At 38.0% G+C, this 21320-nt stretch overlaps 1 protein-coding gene across 4 annotated transcripts in view; it reads left to right on the top strand.

The window, feature by feature from the left end:
* The window catches only part of RGS6 (regulator of G protein signaling 6), a 265417-nt gene that overhangs the window by 18714 nt on the left and 225383 nt on the right, over positions 1 to 21320 (top strand). The gene's annotated exons all lie outside the window — the stretch shown is intronic.

The raw sequence follows: 21320 nt of genomic DNA, 5'->3' as shown, positions 1-21320 counted from the left end.
CTATTAGGTGACCTATTACCAAAATAACAAAATAATTTGGCAAATCAAATCTTCTTACAGAAAGGATGGTGGAAAATTGTCATGTCACTGAAAGAAAAATTGAAATATTTAGGGTTTGACTAAAGAAGAACTAACCGAAAATACCAATAAGGAGGAGTACCTGGGGAATATAACAAGAAGGATGAAAAGACCGAAATTAAAATCTAGATTGGATAGCAAGATGTACTTGTTCCTGAGAGAGGTCTCTTGTAATGGGGAAGAGTTTGCAAACTGTACTGTTTAGAGATATTTAGAACCACTGTGAGCATACGTGCTCTGAGGGGTATCGGAGGGTACTATCAAAGAAATGACCTGCATTATCTGATGGTTGATTTCCATTTCTGCTTAGTTTTTACCAGACACATCTTCTACCTCTGCTTGCTAACACTGGCACTTAGCGAGTTAAATTTTGAATTTTTATAGTTACTCATCACAAATCTTTTGAACAAGCAGGAAAATCTAATTTCCAAAGGCAATTGCTGTTCTAAGTAAATGTAACACGAACTTGCAGCTGCCACAAGATGCTTTCAGAAAAATCTGAGTTGTTTGCTACCTTCAGTATTTGGCAGCCTTACCATCTTTTTAAATGCTGATTTAAGATCTGAATTGAAATCATTAAAAAAAAAAAAAGAAAAAAGAAAAAGAAGCAGCCTCACATTAGCAGGTTTTCTCCAGGCAGATTTCAGGGTTTCAGTTGTGGCAAGAGGCTGGAATCTTGCTGTCAGGCCTGGTCTAATGTACTGATAGGGCAGGAAATGAGAGAACAAGCAGTTGTGAAGACAGGTGTATGCATGCAAAAAATGTATGGACCATGAGGCAGAAAGATGGGGAAGAGACTGTTGTTAAAATTAACTGTTCACATTAATTAAAAAAAAAAATGCTGGTCTTATGAGCTAGTCAGAAGACCAAGACTGCTATTTGATTGTTTCTAAGTTATGCTATGAAAAAGTATCTCAGTAGGACACTCTCCAAGCAACCAAAAGCATACGAACCCCATAAGGGTATGGTCCAAATGATGACTTGTTGTAAAGAAAGAAAAAACTACACTGTTTTAAAGTAAGGTGGATTTCATGAGTACAACTTTTATTTTTTATTAAATAAAAGCAGTCCACACCTTTTTTGAGGTTTCTCAAACCCTTTGGGGTTTCACGCTGCTTTAATGAAAGGCAGCAGAATCTAAAATGTATTTAAAATGTTGAAAACTTCTGGCATTATTTTATTTGTGTCTTCAGTTATATTTTAGGATTCTGCTGCATGCAAAGGCCTTGAACCGTATTTTTGTACATGAAATCTGAGGTTTTTACACACTTGCTTCTGTAACTGGTTCTTTAACGTAAAGTGTAAATTGATGATGATAATGCATGAGTTGATAATTCTGTAAACCTATAGACTTAAGATTTTACCCAAGCATTTTTCTGTACTGTTATTAGAGATCCCTTTATGGTATTTTAAGCTGTCTTACTCTTGACATTTCGTGATTTAATTTTTTTTTTTACTGTTTCCAGACTGAAAGTGGTAAGCCAAGATTAAACTAGGGTTGAATTTGAGAGCCCTTATCGGTAATTTGGGAATTGAAATATGCGCAATTTTTGATAAGTAGCCCCCAAACTAGCATTGTTAGTGTTGGAAAATAAATTTAAACCCAGTCTTGTTACCAAGATGTGTTGACATACAGGTTAGGCAGCAGGGCAGCTTTAACTCTGAACTTCTGTATTGCACATTGAAAAGGAGGTTTCAGTTAATTTATCACTGCAAATGCTCACGTGCTTTGGCTGAAAACAGAAGCTGGCCATTTCTTGAAACCTAGCTAATTTCTTTATTCAGCTGATTACCTTGTCAAAAACTTTGACTGTGTAGGGTGTTGCATGGAAGGGGGAAAATGCCAGTGAGCAAGATGGGCTATTCATTAAATTATGGGTGCAATAATGGCAGAGCTGGCTGCTTTTTATCGAGGAGATTCCCTCTTGGCATTTCCTTCAAAAACAAGAGTAGTATTCAATAATTCTCCTTCCCTTACTCATATAGTAAAATCCTGGGGATAATAATCACAGTAGTGGCATTAAATTTAGTTCTACAGAGAGAGAGAGAGGCTGTACAGTGGGGGTCAAAGATGGGAATGGCCATGTGCAACAGGCCTGTCAGGTAGGAACAGCAGCCAAGAGAGACCTGAGTATGCTAGTAAGTCATAGGGACGTTATGGTCCAGTATTGAGCAGTTGCAATGAAAATCACAAATGTAATCCCAGAGTGTCTTGAAGAAATATTTGCAGAGGAGTGATAGGTGTCAGTAGTATTATGCAAAGGGCCAGTGATATGGCCTCTTCTTGGTCATGGTGTAGTCTTCTCTGTTGTCATCTCCTGTCTTCAAGGTTGCACAGACTGGACTAGAAACAAGTGGCTTATTTAGCTGAGCAAAAGCTAGTACTTGCGTGTAGACAAACTTTATAAATTTCTGATGGATATAAGTGATTTTGGAATTAGGAGGTGGTTCCTAATTCTCACAAAAGTGGAGTTCTGGAGCAGCCACTGCAAGGAGTATTGAGACCCAGGAAGCCATCTGGTTTTAAGATACGTGTAGGCATGTTTTTAAAGAGGTCTGTATGACGTGGTGTCTTGCAAAAGGAGAGAAGTAGAAACAGAGAGCCAAGAAGTCTCTCTAGCCTTATGTCTGTACCTTCTTCAGATTACCTTGAATAGGGACTGACTAAAATACCTTCAAACACCCTTTATTCATGCAATAGCAAACAGTTTGTACTGCTGAAGTTTGACACGTGTCAGTGTCCTTGAACAACACTAATGCCACTGACCTTGACTGTAGCTGTCAGGGAAACATCGTGATAAAGCTGGGGGCTGTGGGTTTGATTTCCACGTCTGTTAGGCGGTATGAATTATTAATGATTTAAGGCATTAGTGTAAAATTGCAGGAAGTTAGTGCCCACAGGACTTCAGAAGCTGACTTGCATCATTGTGTAGATGCAAATAAGGCTGTCATACGAGTGGCAGAAACATGTCTTTAGACTCAGGTGGAGGTGATCCACCTGGAGGAAGGGCTTTTGGATGCTTCGTGGGTTTTTGTTTTTTTCCATTATTTGTCTTGCCATAATAGTTAAGACTTAGTTGATGTTGAAGACTCAACTCAGATTGGTAGACAGTGTGCAAAGTTACAAATCAGGAAATACTTGTAATGTGGTAGATAGGTAGGAAGACCCTCAAACAACTATTTTCTTGTTTGTCTTTTTAGGTATATAAATGCATGCACACACACGTGTGTATTTACATGCCTTTGAAGTAATGAGGAAGATTAAATAACCTTTATGTTTTATCCTGGCTATATTGCATAGCCTAATATGAGATACATTCTCAGAACATATATAAGATATATTAAAATGTTATATGTAGATTTATATATGATGTATTTCCTTATATATCTTATATGCCTTAAATCTTTCTATTCAAATAATGCATGCACAGAGTAATTAATTTGCATTTCACACATATGAATCTGTCTTTCTTGGCTAGGAAAAGGTGGCCTTAGCCCTCGTGAAAAAATGTCCTTAGTTCTTGTTGTATCCCTCTTTGTAGTTAGAGATTTTTGTGATAAACCTATAGCTTTTTGTTTGGGTTTTGGTAGTTGTTGTTATTGTTGTTTTCAATCTCTCCATATTCAGAAGCGGTTGCCTTATTTAAACTTACTTAGTTTTCTTTTTCCTCTCTGGCTCATCCTTTCTCTGTTCCTGTTTGTGACTGAAACAAACTGTCTCTTGCACCCATAAAAGTCTAATTACAGTGATCTATTACTTTAACTGTTCTCAGAGGCAGAAAAAAGATGAGCCAGGACCAATAGCTATGACAACTTCAAAGTATATTTTTAGCAAAGCAACTAGTGCAAATTTAGCATAGAGATAAAGAGGGAAGGTTCAGCTAGAGGGTAAGATTATGCTATTCTAGCTGTAGCACTTAGTGCCTTGCATTTTTGAAAACAGTTCTCTTTTATTCCCCTAACATCTTTCTCACATGATTTGCTGTGTATTTGTTGTCACCATTTTAAGTGATGACCTTGAAGTATTTTCATAGTGTTTACTTTTGCTTACTTTACTTTTACTTTCTTTTTTACTTATACTTGTGATTTACTCTTGCATGTTGTTTTGGGCAGGATGCTGAATATGAGTGTTTTCTTTCTGCCTAATACTTTATTTTAGCCACGTGCTTGTTTCATTTATTAAAAAGAAAAAACAAACAAAAAGAAATAGTGAAGCAGTATAGAGCTGCTACCCTGATCATTCCAGGAGGCAGTTTCTGGCTATTTCAGATGCAATCTTGAACCCTAATATCTAATCTGAACCTCCCCTGGTGCAACTTAAGATCCTTTCTTCTCATCCTTTCGCTTGAGACATAGCAGAAGAGACCGACTGCCACCTCACTGCCTCCTCCTTTCAGGTAGCTGTAGGGAGCAACTACCTTTCAGGTAGTTGTTGGAGGTCCCTGCCAACTTCCTCTTCTCCAGACTAAACAACCCCAGTTCTTAAAGCAGTTTTTCAGCAGTCTTAAAAGTATTTGAGTTCACTGTGGGCTGCACACAAGCACTAACTGTAGCCAGTGGCTGACATAATTGTCTTTAATTGCATAAATTGATTTATTCGAGAAACATTTGGCCATAGAATGAGGCCCTGAGTTACCACTGAGGTGCAGGTGAAGGCTTACAGAAGCTACATGCTCCTACTCCATTTTGCACTGTTGCACTTATATTTTTCTCTCTTAATTGTTTCATTTGACGGTCTGACTGTTCTCACAGTGTAGCTATTTTAAATTGGTGAAAATCAACTGAAGCCTGAGTGCCCTTTAGGCCACTGTTGTTCAGTAGCACTGAGTTCACCTACCAGGCTGAGGGGGAGCAATGAAAGAGAGACATGGTCATGTGCTGGGGCATGTACTCTGTGGTGGACACTGCTTTACACTCCTGATTTTGATGCGTTCAGTTGAAGTGCAAAGAAAAAGAGTCAATGACCAGGGAAACCATTGAAATATGTCAGGTTGTAGAGAGCTTCCAGGGGCATTCAAGGACAAGCAGCTCAGATGCTTCTTTCTATATGAATTACAAAATATGCAGGAATGGGTGCACTGACTCTATTACTTTAATAGTGTCTTAATTTTTTTCATACTTATGGCAGTTGACCAGCTTTCTCTGTGGCAGCTGTACCACTTCACATGTATTTTGAATAGTGCAAACAGAACCCTTGGGATGGGAAACTGGTTAATGGAGGGAGATTGTAATGAGAGAGAAGGTGGCTGTTTTAGCTTCTAGGCTTCCACCTCACAGCCAGATGTGATTCAAAAAATAAGAAAACAGTGACATTTTGCCATCTCTTGCTGGGTCTATTGGAAATCACTTCATTCTGGTTGATTTTTGTAGCAGACAGACACCCCTTGCAAAAAAATTACCCTGGAGACACTGGGTAGTATGAATTGAGATGTCCAGACAATACCAGTCTGTCCATCTTGGCTCTGATGGTTTTGGGTTCTGTATTCACAGGACCTGAAAATTTGATTCTATGGGAAATCCTTAGAAGGAAAGGCAGCAGCTTCAGCACAAAGGAATCCCTCCAGCTCTTCAGGCACCCTGTCACCTCATAACGGTTGACTTCTGAAGGGGTCTCTTAGATGTTCTGTTCATCCCCCTGGTGCTCAGCAGTTTGGATAAAAATCATACCTATATCTTGAGTTATCTTTCAATTTCACTTCAGCAGAATTTAAGGAAAGTTCTTGGAAAGGTCAAAACCCAACTCTAGACTGAAGCAAGAGAGTGCCTGTGAGGTGCACATGGAACCAAACCAAAACGACACCAAAAAACCAAAACAACAAAACAAAACCCAGAGAAAAACACCACCATCAACTGAATAGAATGTGTGAGTACGGTGAATATGGTGGTAAATGCCTAATGAAGTGTTTGGGGATTCCTGGAAAAGGACTTTTCCTCTGCCAGTTTGTAACTGTTAAGAGCAAAAAGGTGACAGGCAATGTGGCTGCTGCTGCCTCTACCTGGAGCACTGAATGTATCATGTGTTTTATGATATTCTGTCTTTGGTAATCCAGTGACCTCACTGTCCATGTCCATATGTATTTACTAAGTTTGAGTTCTGTTGCTTTCGGTTTTTTTCCTTCAAACATTGCTGCCTTAGATTGTAAGCATTCATTGCTGGTGCTGAAATCAGACCCAAGAAATGTCTTTTTACCTCTCTGGAATGCCTAGTGTACAAAACTTGAATTACTGCTGACAAAATGTTTACCTAATGGAAGTCAGTATTATCTTCCTGGATTCCTAAGGATGAGATCTTTGTAGGGAAACATCTGAAATGTTTAATAAGAATTGTTAGCTCAGTAAGTTTGCAAGCAGCTGAAAAATAGTTGAATCATAAAATGGCTCTATAATTCACAGAGGAACTAAATGCTGTGAGGTACATTTGTTTGGGGATATGAGCATGAGAATTTTTTTATGTAAATAAGCTGTTTATGAAAACTTGTGAACAAGGTATCAGTAAAGATTTTTATTGGGTTCCTGGTGGTGTGTTTAGCAAATGCAGAATTGGAGACTGAGACTAGCTTAGGTATTGCAATGCACCTACCCTACACGTTGCCTTGATTTAGATTTGTTTGCCTCCTCACTGACGGCAGGTATTTGAAACCAGTGCTGCGACATGAGGTGCACAGCTCTTGAAAGGTTTTCTAGAATCATCACAAGAAACAGATTTTCTTCTCTGTGACTTCCTGACTGAAAGTGGAAGTGTGTAGCAAACCATTTAGGTGCACATCTGAAGCTGTCCTCCAGATCTTGCCAGACATAGCAGGTCAGGGAGCTAATAGAGGGTATCACTAATTGTTTACTTAGGACTTCAGGGAAGAGCTTGGAACAGGGCAAGTGGTCCCTCATGTTAGAAGAGCAATATATCCAAAAGAGATGGGTTAAAATTGTGTAGGAAGAGTCTCAGGCAAAATCAGTGCTCAGGAAGGAGAGGAGGGATGGAGGAACATGCTTTTTTCCATCAGATTATGTGTTGAATCTGACTCATCATAACTTTTAATGTAATGCTCCCATGAAAATTGGACATTCCCATTTGTCGTGACTAACGCTTTCATGCTTTGTCTAACCTACCCCAGACTTCAAAATGACAAAAGTATGTCTGTGCTGAAGCAGGTAAAGCTTTCAGGATCTCCACCCACCCCCCTCGACCTTCTTGTCCTAATTAAAACCCAAGTGTTCTTTTTCTCTTAGATTCACACAGAAAAAACCCAAAATTTTCCACAGAGTTCTGTAATGGAAATACAGCTTTCACATACTGCTGTGGAAATTAGGTTAAGTAAAAACAGGAACTCTTAGCCTCTTTTATGCAGGTTTCTAATTGTTACTCTTCAGTTTCTTCTATTACTTTGGGTCAGAGCATGAGTAGCAAGGTAGAGGGAATGGAATTAGAAATTTATTTTTTACACATTGCTGAAATAAAAGCTTCTCCTTGCTGAAAAATTAATTACTGAGTGTTCCAGCACCTTATAAGATATTTATGTGTTCTCCTGAGTCCTGTCTCCTCCTGTATCCAAGTGCTGTCTTGAGAGCAGTTCAGGCGAGAGGGCTGCTCAGCTGCACTTCATAGTCTTCCTCTCTGCCAAGGAGTCTCAAGACAGCACTCAAAAACAAAGAGACATAGTCTAGGGAAAGTATGAATATTAGATCACTCTGGTTTAATCACTTGGAATATGGTGACCTCAATTTATTCATCTGACATTTTGGAGGTTTTGTTGTTGTGATTTCTAAAATACATCTCAAAATGGTTAAATCAAGAGTTCTTAATGAGTAATGCTTTTGTGGTACTGTTGTCCAAGTCTGTGTCCAATGTATAAAGAATTTGATTACAAAATCAGTTGTCTCTAATGGCTTTTTGAAATGTTTTCACTATGGCTTCTCCCCCTCCCCCATCTGATCTTTGAAACAGAGAGAAAAGAATGATTTGCTAGATTTGTATCATTTGAGAATGCACACGATAGATGGTGGCCTGATTAAATAGCATCCTGAAGTTGCTTGTTCTTAAAAGGGAAATACTTGCTAGCATCAAATCTGTTACTTAAACATAATGGCTACTCCATTGCTGCAGCAAGTGCTCTCCCAGGGCAGGCAGCTGAGGAAATGTGTATGAACTACAGCTAGACTCTATGCTGGTGTTCCCAGCTGCACCTTCAAAGTTACTGTCTTGAAACCTTATGTACGAGTGGAGGGAAACTGAGGTCACTGTCTTGACTCACTTTGAGATGGTGCAGGGAATGTCACCTTAGGACGTGCACATTTTGTCTCTGCCTCATCCAGCTCATCTGTGCAAGAGGATCTTTATAAGTAATATGTCATAAGAACAGGAGGATCCAGGAGGCTACTTAGTCTGCATGTTTGTTGCTGACCTCAGTGTTCATCTGTGTCTGACTTGGTTCCTGGGGAAGATGGGGGCCCATTTTAAAGCTTGCAGGTCTCTTACCTTTTACAGAAGTTTGCCCTGTGCCTGTATCCCGGTGAAAATGTTTTAGGTCCTCTGGAAGAAGAAGCTGATACTACTTATGTGTATGCAAAGCAGCTGAAACATCAGTAATACTTAACAGCATCAGTAGTCCTGATAATTTGTCTGACTCTATAACAGAACCTTTGAGAGCAAAGCTTCAAAGAAGTAACTGCAAAAAGCTTGTGTTACAGTCTCTGAGTAGTGAACAAGCTGAAGGTCAGTTGAGGTGTTTGACATCGTGGTGATGCTGGGGACAAAGGGTGGCTTTTTCATACTGGGAATGGGGAGGGAGGTTTGATATTTTGATCTGTACAGGGTAAATACACCGTCTTCTGCCTTCCATATCACTTGTGCTTTTTCTCCCTATAGGTCACACTGCTGTCTCTGTTCTGTCACCTGCATTTTAAGTTACTGTGGTTTTATTTATGATTTGGGTTGTCTGTGCAAAAGCCACATTTAGGTACCTTGTTGTGGCTGATTGAACTAACATTTTTTACATCAAACATGCAATATGAAGTTACAGATGAAATTAAGCATGTGGCATACAGCTTATTCTTTGTTTACTCTCCATTTTTTTTATTTTAATGATTTTGGGAGTGCTGAACTAATTAAAGTGGCCAGTCTTTCAGTATGTAGTTTAGTCTCAGACAAAATTAATATCATGCTTCCACCCACTGTAATTTCAGGAAAGTAATTAAGTGGTAATAATGTTAAAAAATCAAAGCTAAATTTGCTGTATTGGATGTGCCTCTATAGAATGGAGTTTCTTCCTAACTTATGAGTTCAAATTAAAATGAAATAAATACCCATAGTGTTTCCAGAGATTTTGCTATACATAATAATTTCATAAAACTACTGAAATGCAGCCACTCTTGGAGTAAGTATAGAGTTCAGAGCTGGAAGCTGCTTAATATTAAGAGCTGAAACAGTGTTCTGTATGTGAAGATACTGAGAAAGATGTGGCTTGATCAGAGTGTTATAACTCAAATTGAAATTTGTCCCAGATGCTGGGATTGATACCTTTACTATCATTAAAAAAAAAAAAGTATTCAGTCAGTCGCTGACATTAAAGTCTGAGAGTTGCCTTAAAACCATACTGAGCAGGGGATTTGATCTTACCCAGTGAATTACCAGCACAGATTCTGAGGCACACCACATCTGCTTTGGAGTTCTCCCACTTACTAATTGGACTTGTCCTTACAAAGATGCTAATTCAGATTTAGCTGTTTTTAGGATTCTTAATGGCTCAATCCAAAAGCAATGAAAGTCATTGATTATACTCCCCTTGCCTTCAGTAAGCTTTTGATCAGGACTTGTGCAGTTATAACTGAAAAGGGTTGCTGGATTTTGCCTGAAATAATTTTTTTTTAAATGTAGAAAAGTGTATGTGTATGTATGTATGTTTTCATGTGTGCATGTATGTTTTGATGTGTGCTGAGCTATATCTATTCTTGAGTGTCAGCTGTAATTTAAAAAAGTAAGTGAAAAAGTCAAAGTCTGTTTTTACTGAGAGGCCAACTCCATTATGGTAGAAATTGGGATATTCTTGTGTGTTTTTTAAAGTTAGGGCATATGATTTTTAAAACTTGAGATCTGCCACCACAAGGAGGGTAAAGCTTGTTCAGTGGAGAGCTCCGTGTCCAAAAGCACAGGATACCAAGATGATCAGGAGCCTGAAGTACGTGTCTCATGAAGGCAAACTGTGGCAGCTGGGCTTGTTGAGCCTGGCAAAGAGGAAATCCAGTAGCAGCCTGCAGACAGTTGAAGAGTAATCACAAAGCTGAATGAAACAAGCACTTCTTGGTAAATCCAGATGATATAATGAAGGGCATGGACTGGGAATTACAGCTTGGGAAGCTCAGATTGAATGCTAGGGAGAGGAAATTTCACTAGAAGGGCAATGCTTCACTGACTGTGTTACCAAAGAGGCTTATTGTGATGTCTGAGGAGGTTTTCTGACCATGGCAGCCTATCTGGAGGGGACTGCAGATGAAAGGCCCTCCTGTGCTCCCTCCTGGCCAACCTGGTTCTCTAGATACACTTCTGAAAACGGGCAGATTTGACCAGTGAAAATAAAGGCTGTAGCACCTTCTACTACTTATTGCCTGTTCTGTCTCAGCTTGTGGGAGGGGGCTGGCAGCTGCTGGTATCACTCAATACTGGTATCACAGATCATTCTAATTTGCTTTATACAATAAAATTATTTTATCTTTGATTATTGAATCCTTCTAGATGTGTCCAACAGTAGTATAAATTCTTTCTATAATTTTACAGCAGAAGATTGGGCTAAATTTTTTTAGTGATAGAAGTCTAAATCCTCTATATGCAATTTCTGAATATGCAATTTCTGAAATATTAATATGGTAGGAAGTTAAGCAGGAAAAGGAAATTTAAGAATAGTAACCATTGGGCTGTTAGATGTAAACCATACAGAAAACGTCCTGTATTAGTAAATGCAACATACCTATGTGCAATATTCATATTTTGCATCTATAATATAAAGGTGCATGCATATATATGTGTATAACGTATGTGTATATGCATAGGGTTTTGCATAAGTACAGTATATGAATATTTGTGTCAGATTTATCATATTTGAAAAGAGAGGGAGAAATATCCTGTGATGTAGGTAGCAGAGAGAAATTTCACTGAGTCTATTTTTCTTTCTTACTTCAATTCGCTTGACTTCACTCTGCCTCAGTCCATTCAATGAAAACTATTCAAAACACTGCTTTTCCTGTATTATTCCCTTCCTCTTTTAGTGACAACTTCTTCCTCTATCAGTGACAACTTCTTGCTAGTACAGTTTGCCAGAAGATAACTCATGTTTTGTTTCTGAGAAGGCTTTGGCATGTCTTTCTGTTCTGATGCCAAGGAAAACCAACACACCATAAAAATATCAAAAATGAAATGAAGATGCTCCTCTAGAGTCACTATCCCAGAATTAAAATGAAATCATAATCATATTGCATGAAAGCATTTCTGCACACGGTATCTTATAAACTTAAGGTAATAATAAAGTAAGTTTTGAAGAATTGTATAACTGACTAGGTGAATATCCCATCCTAACTAAAGCTTGCCCTAAGTACCAGGCCTGGTTTCCACTGGTCCTGCAAGCCCCCTCATTGTTTTTAATCACCAGTATAAATCTATATTAATAAGTTGAAGACATCGCTCACTATATTTATGTCTTCCTGTATCTAAGTAGACTAAGTCTAGCCTTTAACCTGTTGGTTTGCTCTGTCATTAGCTAAACTAGTCACTTCCTGCTGTGCATATTTTTTCTGCTTCCACAGCTTCTCATCTACTTCCCGTCATTCTTTTCATTTGATATTTCTTTTGCCCTCTGTTACTTAGGCTAAAAGCCTTAACTTCTAAAGCTTTAAGAAAACCCACAAACCAAACAAAAAACAAACCAAAAACAACTCTGCAGAAGTCTGTTAGCATTACTACATCCCTTCTAGCATATTTTCAGCCTATTCTTTATAAGAGGAACATCCTTTCTGCCTGTGCCTGTGCAGCACTTAGCTTAATGGCCCGTGACTTGAACTCAGTCCTGGTTCTGAGTTACGGAGAAGGAGCCCCATCCCAAGGGGAGACACTTATAATACTTTAATTAAAGCTGTCTTGTAAAACGAGAGTAGCATTTGCCTCCTGACGGATCGTAATGGTTTTTATTACTTAAGACACACATATGGTTTATGATGAAGATATGATTTTTAAAGCAAAACAAAGCATTGTTGTATTCCTTTAGAACTAGAAATCAAATGAAAGAGTAACTGAAGTCCTGATTAACAAAACAGCTTATATTCTTTCTGCTCCACTGGCTTTAAATTGCAGTTCCACAAACCATAGTTATTCAAAACACAAAGATATTAAATATTCAGATTTCTGTTACCACTAGACAGGAGACAGACAGTAAAATTATCTATGTTTTAAATTTGTAGAGCAGATTAATTGACTGTATTTCTGAACCAACCTTTTGGCTTGTGAAGCTGCCCTCTACCAGCTATCTCCTCTTCATCATACTCCCTAGTGCTTAGCAGCCAGCAGGTGTATGTAGTCCACCAGGTCTTAAATATTCTTAAATGTTCTGCTGAGTCCTTGATCTTCAGTGGCAAGTAGTATGAAATGATATACTTTTATATAATATATATATATATATATATATATATATATGAAATGATATATTTTATAATGCTAAATGAGAACTTGTGCTCTAGAAGAAACTAATAGAGGTTTCTCTTGCAGTTTGGACTGGGCCTGAACTGTCTTAAGGTGTGCAAACAGAAAGAAGAGACAATGCTGAGTTCCAACAGCTGTTTTCTGGTTTTTATCTTTCTTTCCTCCTCAAAGTATTAAAATATGGGTGGAAGTTTCTCATGTGGCAGTGTTTGAGTTCAAAGTCCTCTAATCAAACATCTGTGAGTTCTCCTTCTGCTGAGGTTTCCCTTCATGCTTGTATGTACTTTACGATAGATGGTTGAAGTTTCAATTTCTTCCCAGTCCGTCGCTCTCCTCTGAGACTGCCAGAGACAGCAATTCACTCAGTAACTAAGGTATTGTGCTGTTGCTGTTACAGTGGCTCTCAGTTACACAGTGACAATCCAACCAAATCAGGCAATTCCGATTAGCACTTGCGTAATGAAACAGAACTACATTTTTATCTTATTTACCCTCTTAGTGCTAGACTCCAAGCAGTTATATGGAGGTTGAAGGCTGTATATATAAATGTGTTAAATTGTTTATTTTTACCGTTATGTTGATCTCTTTCTGTCCTGACTAGCTATCTTCATTTCTGCTCCATTTGAGGAGAAAATAACAGTGTCAAATAACTAAATCGGAGGAGGAAACCTACAACCTCATAAAGTGCTATTTTCAGGCTTCTGGAGTGGTGTTTGTAATTCTGTGTAAGGTGGAGCCATTTGAAAGATAAGACCTTCAGTTTTCATGATTTAGATAACTATCAATGCTTCTGTTTTCTTGGAATACAGAGTTAATATGTGTTTAAGTAGCTAAAACTGGTCCCCTCCCCCAATGCTTTATCCAGTTAATGAAACGACATTAACCTTATTTTGGTATGGACTTGCAAGCCAGTGAACTCAAGCACTTTCCTGTGTTTTGGTCATTAATCTTTAAGAAAATGTTTCCATTATCAAGGAGAACAGTATTTTGTTTTAATATTTATAGAAACACATCAAGAAATCACTGAAGAATAGAAAATGGAAGGACTTTTAAAAGTAATTTATAGATTCCTTTTCCAACTTTAACAAAGTTTACTAATGATTCCTGCTTCATAGTCCACATTATGTAGATGAGATCATTATTTTTGAAATAATGACATCTTTGCCTTTATTGCCCTAATTTACCTGAAATTTTATTATAGGATATCTGTAGGAGATTTATTAACAATATCTTAAAGTAAACAATGAACTGCAGACAACATTTTTTGAGAAATGCTTTTATCTAATGAGTCACAATTTACCTCAGAAGAATTGGTGCAGACAAATTACCTTCCCAGCAACAGTTTCCCTCTCATCTTGCTTCAGTAATCCTTAGAAGAGACAGCTTGGCATCTGAACTGCAGAGCTTACTCTCAATACTTTGAGTGTCACCTTAAACCAGCAGTAGAGCAAAAGAGATGAAGGTTTATCCTGTAGCCAGAATTTTAAAACAGCACTCTGAAATCAAACTCAGCCCCTAAGTTTTTATTTATGTATCCATTTGTTTATAGTCAGAGAGAGAGAGATGTCCAGGTGCAAGATCAAGTGGCAGGTACTGTAGGCTTTGGTTAAGGTGTGTGACATCTAATGACATCTATAGTTATATTGATTATTTTATTGCTTCTGCCTTATAGCAGCAGTATTCTTGCCTGGTTTCTAGCTGAACAAGCAATCTCAGTCTGAAATGTACCTTCCCCCTTTTTATTTCACCCCTTTGCTTTTGTAACTTATTCTTTACCCTTATCTCCTGTGTGCACTCCACAAAATAAATGCCATAAGGACCTCAAACCTGTTAAACAGGGAGAGGAAAGCCTGAAATATTACCAAGTTTTGAGATCTTTAAAATTTAAGAGGAAGAATTTTATTTTTAGCATGTTCCAAGATTTGCATCATCAGATCAAATGCAGTCTAGTTCATTCTCCTCTGCTTGTGTCTGAACACTGCCTAATGTCAGACCCACCAAGGCCATGAGAGCACTGCCAGGTATTGCCGTAGTCAGTTATTGCTCACATCAGTGTGGGGACTGTGTCATTGCAATTTTTTGGTTTGTGTTTTCTGCCAGAGCTGCATAGATGGGTATTGAAAAGACCTAGAAATGGCACTACACTAGTTTAAAAGTCTTGACTTTGGCCTAGTTGTTCCCATTCAGAGGCCTGCATGTAATTTGGGAAGTTGCTGGGGTACTTTGCCAGGGTCTGGGTGAGGAAAGGAGGATTCATTTATCTTTTACTCTCTAAAGTTCCTTGTACTCCCAACCTAGTCTTTCTTTCATGGTTAGTAAAATGGTTTTTTTGTCTGCCCTTGGTGCTAAAAATAGAAAGACCTATTCTGTAAGCAAAATTTCTTTAATTTATTTTCCTTATGGTTCTTTCATTGATTCTCCTTTTAGAATTTCGAGATGGAAAATAGACAAAGCAAAAAGGGCTTCATAATTTTTAAAAAAGTTCATGTTGATCCACATCTGGTTTTATCTTAGATGGAAGCAACTTGAGAGGAATGAATCATCACATCAAAAATCCCTTCCACTAGAAGGGTAGTAAACTGTAGCTGAAAACACATCTGCATGTATTTGACCCTGGTTTCTTACAACAGCAAGTCTTTCATAGAATTCTCATTGTGAAGCTGAGCATCATAATCCTTCCTTACATCAAACAGTGAAAAAAATCTCTGTTCAAATCCCGTCTGTCACCTTGAAAATACTTCCTCCAAGTAGTTTACGCTGTGCTAGATGTGCCATAAAGCAGAGGGTGGAGGGAGAAGATTAGCTTTCCTCTACTGTCTAGAAAAGAACAAAGTCCTACACTGCATGTTAAGGGAAAGAATTGAGATTGTGTAAAATAGGTCAGAGATGTATTTCATTTTAAAAGGCTTGGGTTGAGAAAAGAGAGAGTATAAAATTTTCCATAATGGCAATCAGGTAACCCTGAAGCGTAGTGGTTATGAAATAATTACACCCCAGAAGGATTAGAGGCATCCACCATTGCCTGCTGCCTTGTAATGCCTCAGGGATGTGATTAACTTATGATAATTAAAGCTCTTATAGTGGAAATATGGTATGAACATGGAAAGTCTGAAGAAGTTTCAGGGTGTGGCTCAGTACAACATCTGGTGTTCATGTGAATCTATGCTGTAAACATCATCTCTCTTTAAGCATGTTTCCTTGTTGTTTGACCCTTAATAATGGCACCATAAATGAGTATGTTTCCTGGAACCTGAATGATTTGTTCAGTGCCTTGGACTGCAACAGTATAGTGCTACTGCTGGAGTGATTATCTGAAATGCAGCTACCCTTGATGAGCAGTCTAATAGCTTCCCTACTTGCCAGTTTTAAACAGCATGGAGGTGTGGATCATACTCACTGTGGTCTTCAGGACAGTAAAGCTGTGTAAAGTATGTACACTGCTTGGGGAGGACAACTTCTGGATGGCTCTACCTTTTGTAAAATTTAGTTGGTACTGAATCAGAATTGTCATTCTCATTTACTTTCTTCTGATGTGGGTGCATGTATAAGTGGAGGTCTGTCACTCCCCATATGTAGACCTATGAAGTCTACTCTCTTAACCAAAAGTGCTCCCATCAGTTTTCTCTCACCTCTGAGAAAATGATTCCAAAGAAAATATTTTAATTTCTCACGATATTAAGAATGCTAAAGCCAGGGGACCTTGTCTTCACAATAAAGATGCGGATATTAAGAAATATTTTAGGATTAGTCCCAACCTAGATGTGCTCCCTCGTAATTTTGTATAGTCTATTTGAAAATTGGATAAACTCATCTTAGAAAAAGAAGTTAGCATGGAACAGGAGTGTCAATATGAAAAAGATCGGCATTTAAAAATCAATTTTCTCTATTTTTTTTCCCTTGGTAATTCTTAGACTCTTCTTGAAAGCTTCTTTCTACTTTATACAAAATATATGTCTGAAACATGAAAACAGAAATGCAATCATCTCAAAGTATGAATTTTCCATACATTAAATTCTGTGAAACACACTTTCTGTTTTTACATTTGCATTGCATCATGGAACCTAATCCGAAGCATCAGCACGACGGAAGTGCGATGTGCATTGGCAGGGGCTTTATTTATATGGTGTTGTCAGTAAACTCTTCTGAAGAGGCATCTCAGTTACTTTCACCAAGAGAAAAGTGATGTGTTACAGACTATGTAGTGGTGCAAGACATGACTTACCTATGTGATTTTACTTCCTCAGCTGTGTACTAGTGGTTTAGGTTTCTTGTGACTTAACAACCATGGATATTGTTTGTAGTACTGGGGGGTAATAATAGGTTTACCAGAAGGATGTATTGCTCAAGAGGACAGTGTGGGAATGGGTTGTTCCCCGAAAGGCTGTCAGTAGCATGACTATAGAAATTTGGTGTTCTTTATCAGATGTAGCAGTTGGCTTCATTAGCACTGTCAAGTGCTGGGCTCTGCCTGCTGACTGCTGATCAAGCCTTCTGGGTGACTTCTTTGGTGATGGCTGTCTATTGTGAAGCTGTCATCTGCTCAGAGAGAAACAACTGATGATTTTCTTGTAAGGCAGAAGATGCACTGTTGGTTTCTGCTGACCTTGGCATAACCTGCTGAGGATGGGGTAGTCATACTTAGTAAGTTACAAGATTTACTAACTACTTATGCTTCAAATGTAGGCTAATTTCCCTGTGAAATCTGTGTAAGCAAGATTCAGGTTTAGATGCTTTTGACTACTGTAAAGTTAACACTAAATTTATTCAGAAATGTTTTGGTGTTTAAGTTGTTAGTGGATTTATCAAGAATGTGTTTTTAGAGAGATGCAATCTAGCCAGTGGTAAAACCTGACTATCTTATATTTCATTTTTCCTTGATCTAGTTAAGTACTCTGACATATATATATCCCTAAGTACAACCAGGCTTATGCATGGATATGCAAAATAACATGTTCCTATGCTTATTTGTGTTTACTGACTACAATATAGGATATCCATGTTTTTTTGAACAGACTTTTTATCCATTGTCGGTCTTTGGCATGGTGATACTTCCTTATTTGTGAATTGGTTGGGTAGATAATAAAGCTTTCACTCTTTGGATTGTCAAGAAAAAGGGTAGGAGAGGCATTACTTCATACACAGTGAAGTACACTAGTCACCAAGACTTAATATAATCTCTTTTTCTTTCTGTTGGTTACTTGTTGCTTACTCTTAGTATTGAAGATATGTTGAGATCACTATGATCACTGTGGAGGGTTTTTTCTACTTTAAAACATATGAAGATATTGTTCCTACTTTTCTTCTTTGCCCTTATAGAGGAGACCACCAGAATTGTCTACAAAAATGTGCAGTGTTTTTTGAGAATGGATGAGTTGTACTGTTCAAATGTTGTTAATGAAATTGTTGATGTTCACTAGGTGCTCAAATATTTTAGCAATCCAATTTGCCACCAAGAGCAGCTTCTTAAGCCTGGGGTCTTTCTTTGAAAAAAAATTCAGTGACTGCAAATTGACTCAATCATCTTCCAGCCTTTTGGCCAAGATCACTCTTTGTTCTCCTTAGCCTTCATGCCATGTTTAACTGATTCTGGATTAAAAACATGCACACTGACCTCCAGGTAGCCAGGAATGCTTTTTCAGAAACAGTTACTGAACGTTCCTCTTAGCAGTTATTTGCATGAGGCTTGCAAAAATATTAGTTGTTTTAAATGGTAGAAATCTTAAAAAACTTATAGGCTTGGAGTACTTAATCAGGTATTTATGGTTATCTTTATTTCCTGAACATTGTATTAAAAAGATGAAGGACAGCTGTGTTTTCTGCTTTCCTGGATGGTACATGTATCTCTCTTTTTCCCTGTGGAGAGACTTGAAGGTGGCCAGCCTTCCCATGAAGTGATAATTCTATTTCACGTAAAAAAAGGAGAGGTATGGAAATTTGTCTCCTTTCACATTGTTTCCCCAGAAAATTTAGTTTGAACATGGCATATTATATGCTTTTAACAACACTAGCACACTTAATTTCAAATTTTACTACTTGCTATTTTTGTATATTATGATCATGAATTGTTATTTTACTTTTTTTTTAAACTGCAGTGGCAATTGATGCTATAGTTGTTACAACAGAAATGTTGAAAAATATAAATAAAAATAAATTTATAAAGTTAAGTTTTATTTGGAAATGAACAATAGAATGAGCTGTGGTGCATTTTGATTTATAATGGATCTATGCTGAAAGGTTCAAATGGATATTTGTAGGATTATGATATCTAAAATAGTGGTTGTATTTTTTCTGCAGCAAACAAAGCCCTTTTTATTATGTATCATATTGGAGCTGGAGGCAGTAGTGCTCAGGTGCAGCAAATCAGAAATTCTATTATCAGCGTATTGGAAATCTGAAATGAAAGGAGTAACAAAATGATTAGCTAGGAGAAATGCACCTGTGCCACTAAGTGCAAAACTCTCTTAAATATACTCTGCATGCTCACGTTTCTTATTCATCTGCAATTTATTGTATTTACAATTTATGTCTGCCTCAAAGGAAAAATGGATTTTTCTGGAGGATCAGTCACGACTGTTCTGGAACAGTCAAGAGACTGTTGCTTCTGTCCTGGGAACTACATCTAGGAACCACTTGGTCTGAGAGGATGTCCAGGTGTCAGTACTGCCCAATGTGCCTTGCTGCAGTGGTGAAGAGCTGTAGGCTTCAGCGCTTTGTCAGCATGGATTGCATCACTCACAGTTATCCCAGGCTTGGCTTGGGATTGCTGCTAAACCAGACACTGCTACAATATTTCAGGCAGAGTTTGTGTTTTCTAAGTCATAGCAATGAATGCAGAATAAAATGTTTCAAAATTCAGTTTTATGTATGATAGCCGAATCTTATTACAGAAGCAGCAGTATGAACAGTGCTGATTTTATGCCCTTGTCCCTTCCCATCAATGTCTACCTAGGATTTGACCATATATATATATAAAAGTAGATTGTTATTTTAGTGTTATAACAAGGCTATGCGTTTTCCTCTTTTTCTGAGGCAGTGCCAGGGTTCATAAATGCAGCTGCAAACATAAAAGGATCTTCATTCAAGTCATGGTAGAGCTACATGGAAGGGCTCTGAGAAATAGAAACCAGGGTTGAATGGGCAGTTCAGAGGGCTAAGATTTTATCACAACATAAAGTTCAAATTCAGTCTGTTGTTATTACTTTTCAAACTTGGATACATAACCAAAAGCTATGTTAAAGGAAATAGAATAGTACCAATGGCAAAGTGCTTCCTTTCAATGCTGGTGAAAATTCCACATGAAGATGGTTGTATTTGTGGTGCTGCATAAGAGAGGCTGAAAGGACTGATGAGTGGTTCCTGATGAAGATCTGAACAGCTAGTATGTGGTTTAGTCCTATCGATACTGATGGAAGAATTGAAAGGACAGGCATAAGACTGAACTTTGTCAATTTACCTGCCTACCATATATTATAACCAAATGAACAAAGCAGCTTTTGCATACCACAATTGACTGAAAAAATGCATGCAAACATTTTGTCATATTAACCATCGTTAATATTTGAGTTCCAAACTTTTATATAAAATGTCCTGATTTTCTTGTTCTTGTCCAGGAAATGCTTTTGCAATGACAGCAACACATTACCCTAAACTGCAAAATGTTAATGTCTTAGGAGTACTCAGGTTCAAAAAAGGCTGTAGTTATCCAAAATTTTAAGGCAAGGCATTTGACACACTTCTCTGTTTAATATGGCCTGGTAGTCACACCTTAGTGATGAAATGTTGAAGAAAGTGTCGATGATGTTGCAAGACCTGCTGACCTACATCTAAATTTGTCTTTTATTTGCTTTGTCCTTGTCTAGAAATGGCGAACTTTTATGGGGGCTGATCAACCTCTGCTTATTATCCTTTTAGATCCCTTTAACTGGACTGTTGCTCGTTGCCAGGAGAGCTAAGTCAGGAAAGTGCAGCAGGGCCTGCTGCAGTTGTTGGAGGTGCCCTCACTGTGATGAGCTGAGGTTTGGATCTCATATTATGAATAGAGTTTAGTGAAAAGGACTCACAGAAGTGACAAATGCTGTACACATGCATTTGTCTTACACACGCATCATGATTTAGACTTGTCCTTTAACCAGAGGCTTTCAGGTTGGTTTGGTTTATGTTGTCTGTAGAAAGTTACATAAAGAAGATGGTGCTCACACTAGTGGTTATTATGGTTACTTGAATGCTGGAAGAAGAGTCAGCAAGCTTAAATTTCTGTTGTTGCTGCCTCTGCCACTGACCAGCTGAAACATCTTCAGGAAGTGATTTCTGTCTGTTTCCTTAGCTCACCCAGTAAGTGGAAATTGCTGTGTTACCCACTCTTGAGAACTGTTTTTATGTAATACTAATTGTACCATTTGCTCTTTTACTGAATCACCACAGCATTCATCATTGTGAGAATCAGGCCCTTAGAAGGGAATATTCAGGCATCCTGTGGTTTGAGTAGGAATAAGCATGAACAGCAACTTATTGCCACCTTACAGAGCTGACCTATTGGATTCAGAAACAGATCTGAGCACAAAAA

Source organism: Manacus vitellinus, unplaced genomic scaffold (genome assembly GCF_001715985.3).
Source record: "Manacus vitellinus isolate BGI_N305 unplaced genomic scaffold, ASM171598v3 scaffold_6_pilon, whole genome shotgun sequence".
Taxonomy (NCBI): domain Eukaryota; kingdom Metazoa; phylum Chordata; class Aves; order Passeriformes; family Pipridae; genus Manacus; species Manacus vitellinus.
This window is presented reverse-complemented; position numbering and strand designations above follow the sequence as displayed.